General features: G+C 38.6%; 1 protein-coding gene across 5 annotated transcripts in view; it reads left to right on the top strand.

Moving 5' to 3' along the window:
* The window catches only part of Scaper (S-phase cyclin A associated protein in the ER), a 349,156-nt gene that overhangs the window by 29,300 nt on the left and 314,903 nt on the right, over nt 1-4,953 (top strand). The gene's annotated exons all lie outside the window — the stretch shown is intronic.

Genomic DNA, 4,953 nt, shown 5'->3' with positions numbered 1-4,953 from the left:
TTTTTTGAGACAGGGTTTCTCTGTAGCTTTGGTGCCCACCTTCCATACAGCCACCCTGGGGATCAGTCATTTAGCACATCTGCTATGCTGGGGGCACACTTTAAATTGGCAACCCCACAGCAGTGGAGAATTCTGGAAGACAAGCATCTGAGAAGGCAACTTGCTGCTGAGTTAAGAGCAGTTGGCAATTACAATAAAATATTTCTATATTATTATCTAGACAGTGACAGCTTTTATTTGCTCACAGAAGTGCTGGTAATGATGGATTTATGGGAGAATGGCTTCTAGCAGATTTTCACTTCTTGTTTTCTTTCTTCCCCCTTCAGGAGTTTGGTAAATGTAGTTTTGTGACATTCTAGGTTTTTATATTGAAAATTAAGAAGAAATATTTGAAAGAAGAGAATGGTTGATGAGATGAGCTGTCACTAGTTTTGAAAACTAAAATGTTTGCCCACCATTTTGCTTTTGGCTGATTTCTTCTTTGAATCATGGCTTTAGTAAATAGCCTTTCAGAAGAAACTCAGGAGTTATTGAAAGGCAGTGTTCCTTAAGACACATGCTCACCTTGCTGAAGCCCCTCCCAGGAAAGTTCCCTTTTAGCACTGATTTTATGTTTTTACCTCTTCATCACCACCGGCACCATCAGTGCTCGTTCCTATAGCTGAAGTGGAGGTCTGTAGTGATGTTTTGTGTCTGCAGGACAATAAGATGGCGTCAACCATCCTGCTTTCTGTGCCAGTTGCTAGAATTAATTATGAGCCAATTGAATCTGTTTCAACCAATTGGTAAACTAATTGGTAATTTTAGCCGCACGTCTATATGTAGTTATCTGAATGACTGTAACTTTACTTTCAGAGCCACTTTGTTCTGTTTCATCCTGCTTGACAAAATGGCCTTCATAGCTTCAGGGAGAAAGATGTGCATCAGTGACTGCCAGGCAGCTCCAGCAGCTCCTCATCTGGTTGTATTCGCTCATTTGCAAACATGACTCAGATTACAGCTGCCTGCTACCACTCTGATCATTTTTGATAACATTGAGCTAAACATTCCTTAAAATGCTTTAACCATCTAATGTACTTTCTCTCTGTCAACTAGTATAAAAAATATAGTTGCTATGGTCTTACAATACATTTTTTTTCAAGCCAAAGGGAAATCAGTTGAAAATTTCCAAAATAAATCATTCAAAATTAAATTTTTCTATCCCCATTTAATGTAGGTAGTTTAAGTAGAATGATTTTAATTAGACAATTTGAGTTATATTAGTAGAATTGAGAGAAGGAAGCCAACTAACTTCTTAGATTTGTCCCTTTCCTGATTGTAGTAGACTTTCATTACCAGTAATTTGGCACCAAGGACTACCTTTGAAAGGAAGTACATAATGCTTCTTTGTTCAGAAGTCTTTTAAAGTAAAACATACCTTTTATGACTGTTAAGGGTGGTATTTTATTTCATTTGTAAATAACTTGACAAATTTATTAATACTGGGTCTGATTTATGAAGTGTATCTCAATGTGTACTTTTAAGATATTTGCTCTAGATTCTACAAAGTTAATTTAAACTTAGCTATGGAAAGATCTATTATATAAATGATGGTTTGCATTTTCTGATCTTTCTGAGCCTATTGAAAAGTGTTTATAGTAAAGTGAGACTGGGATTTTTAAGAAGGCCTTTTTTAATTTTATGCTCATCAGTGTTTGTCTGTATGTATATATATGTATAACATATGCATGCCTAATCCTGGTAGAGGCCAGAAGAAGGCATTGAATCTCCTCGAACTGGAATTACTAGTGATTGTGATATGGGTGCCGGTAACTGAATCCTAGTTCTCTGTAAGAATAGTAAATACTCTTACCTACTGAGCCAGTTCTCGAGCCCTGTCACTGACATTTCTTACAGTAAGAATGGGATAGGATGCTAAAAATGAATATAGTTTACATTTCTTTGTCTTGTGCAATTAAATGACAGCTTTGACTGGTGAACTATATATATAGTGACTTGTGCTTTGTACTCATTTCTTACACTAAATCAACATTTGGGTATATAATGAACCCATTACAAAAGATTGTTTTCATGAGATGTATAAAATATATTATCACAGTAGTATAATTTTGGGTTATCTAAAGAAGAAAACTAGGGCCCGGGGAAATGGAGAGGGTAAATGCTTGCTGTGCAAGCCCAGGGACCTGAGTTAGCATTCCTAGCATCCATATAGAAAGTCAGGCTTGGTGGCATGCATATGTAATCCCAGTTCTGGGAGGCAGAGCATTCCTAGTCCATGCTGGCCAGCCCACAGAGCTAGTCATTGAGCTCCAGGTTCACTGAGAGATCTTGCTTCAAAAAATAAGATGGATAAACAGGGGAGATGGCTTAGTGGGTAAGAGCATGTCTCAGTCACTGTTCTATTGCTGTGAAGAGGCACTATGACCAAGCCCAGGTATAAAAGAAAGCATTTAATTGGGGACTTGCTTACATTTTTAATGGGTGAGTCCATTCATGACTGTCTTTTTTTTAAATTAAGTTTTATTGAGCTCTACATTTTTCTCTGCTCCCCTCCCTGCCTCTCCCCTCCCCTTCAACCCTCTCCCAAGGTCCCTGTGCTCCCAATTTACTCAGGAGATCTTGTCTTTTTCTACTTCCCATGTAGATTAGATCTATGTGTGTCCCTCTTAGGGTCCTCATTGTTGTAGGTTCTCTGAGATTGTGATTTGTGGGCTGGTTTTCTTTGCTTTATGTTTAAAAACCACTTATGAGTGAGTACATGTGATAATTGTCTTTCTGTGTGTGGGTTTGGCAGGGAGCATGGCTGGAACAGTAGCATAGAGTTTACCTGCTGATCCACAAAAAGAGGTGGCAGAGTGAGACAAGGGCTTCTGAAATTGCAACCCCCCCCAACTGATATTTCCTCCAAGGCTATACCCCCTAGTCCTTCCCAAACAGCCCACCAACTGGGAAACAAGCATTTAAATACTTTAGCTACAGGAACCATTTTCATTCAAAGAACCACAGGATACTTTTCAAGCCTAGAGCCTGACTTTGTATCCCCAGCAGGCCCTGTAGGCATACCTGTAACTCCAGTGTTGGTAGGCAAAGACAGGCATCTCCTGAAATGTTGCTGTGTAGGCAGCCTAGCCAAAATAATGAACTTCTAGTTTAACAAGATGCTTTATTTGTATTCATATGTATACATGTATTTGCATACCCACACATGCATGTGTACATACATGCATACATTTACAAAAGAAGAAGAAACAGAAAGGGCAATAATGGTAATTATGAATGTGGACAGAGAGCAGAGATGCTATGTTTATCCAAAGTAATCTGGCTTTAAGATGTTTCTGTCCTGTTCAGTGAATTTAGCATTTGTCTTTGGAAGTTGAAAGGAACATTTTGAATAGCAGGAGATGCACTACTAAATTTGCTTCCTTCACCTTTGTCTTCTTTCCTAGCCAGGAGACACGGCTGCTAAACTAGAGCTGTAATTTTTTTAGTTACATCATATCTAATTCATTGCCTACATAGTCTCATTTGACTTTGTACCAGCCATATAAGAAATGATAATTCATTATATATAACTAGAAATTTGTACCTTTTGTCCTATAGCCTCCCCATTCCTTCTACTTCTTGTTCATGGTAACTCTCTGTTTCTGTGTATTATGCTAGTTTTTTTTTATTGCATGTTACCCTGCTTTCTCCTTCCTTTTAGCTTATTTCACTTATCATAATTTGTTTAGGTAATCCATATTGTTGTAAATGTGACAACCCCTTTTAAGGTTGAATAGTACCCTCCATCATCTCACCATTTCTTTATGCATCCATATAATGGTATGGTACAGTGAACATGGGAATATGCAGATAAGTCCTGAAGGTGCTGGTTTGATTCTTTATGGATATGTGCTTAGCAGAGGGACAACTAGGATATGTGGTGATTGTGATGTAATGTTTTGAGGATTTTCTGTACTGTTCTGTACAACAGATTCTCTTTTGCTTGTCCTTACTAACAGAGTACAAAGGTTCTCTTTCCTTTTTCAGCTAACATTTGTTATCATCTGCCCTTGTAATAGTACCCAGTCTAATATGTGTGGGCAGTGCATCTTTGGGATTACAGTTTGTATTTTCCTCACAGTTAATGCTGTTGTGTTGTTGGTTGTTTTTATTCTTTACTCTTTTTGCTCTTTGGGGGGCCTGATTCCCAACTCCCAAATAAATACACACAGGGAGACTTACTATTACTTATGAATGCCTGGCCTTATCTTGGCTTTTTTTCTAGCCAACTTTTCTTAAATTATCCCATCTACCTTTTGAGTCTGGGCTTTTACCTTTCTCTATTTCTGTATACTTTTCTTCTTATTCTGTGACTGCTGTGTAGTTGAGTGGCTGGGTGTTGGCACCTGAAGTCCTCCTTTTTCCTCTCTGTTCCTTGATGCTCACTTTCCAGATTTCTTCTTCAGTTTATTCTCTCTGCCTGCCAGCCTTTCCTGTCCTTTCTCTTGCCTTGGTATTGGAGACTTCTCTTTTATTCCTAGCCACCCAGAACCAAATAATCACACAGAAACTATATTAATTATAACACTGTTTGGCCAGTAGCTTAGCTATATTCTTATATCTTAAATTAACCCATTTCTATTATTTTGTATATCACCACGAGGCTGTGGCTTTCCAGATAAGGTTCCGGCATCTGGCTCCTTCAGCAGCTACATGGTATCTCTTTGACTGTACCTACTCTCTCTCTATCTCTTCCAGCCTGACTATATTCTGCCCTGATATAGGCCAAAGCAACTTCTTTATTAACCAATGGTAATAAAACACATTTATAGCATACAAGAGGGGAATCCCGCATCAACTGAATCATACTGAACAGGAACCTTTTAGAATTAAAATACTGCTGGGCGGTGGTGGCGTACGCCTTTAATCCCAGCACTTGGGAGGCAGAGGAAGGCGGATCTCTGTGAGTTC

The sequence above is a fragment of the Microtus ochrogaster genome, chromosome 5, assembly GCF_000317375.1.
Source record: "Microtus ochrogaster isolate Prairie Vole_2 chromosome 5, MicOch1.0, whole genome shotgun sequence".
In the NCBI taxonomy this organism is placed as follows: domain Eukaryota; kingdom Metazoa; phylum Chordata; class Mammalia; order Rodentia; family Cricetidae; genus Microtus; species Microtus ochrogaster.
The sequence above is the reverse complement of the archived record's forward strand: the minus strand, read 5'-3'. Positions and strand labels throughout refer to the sequence as shown.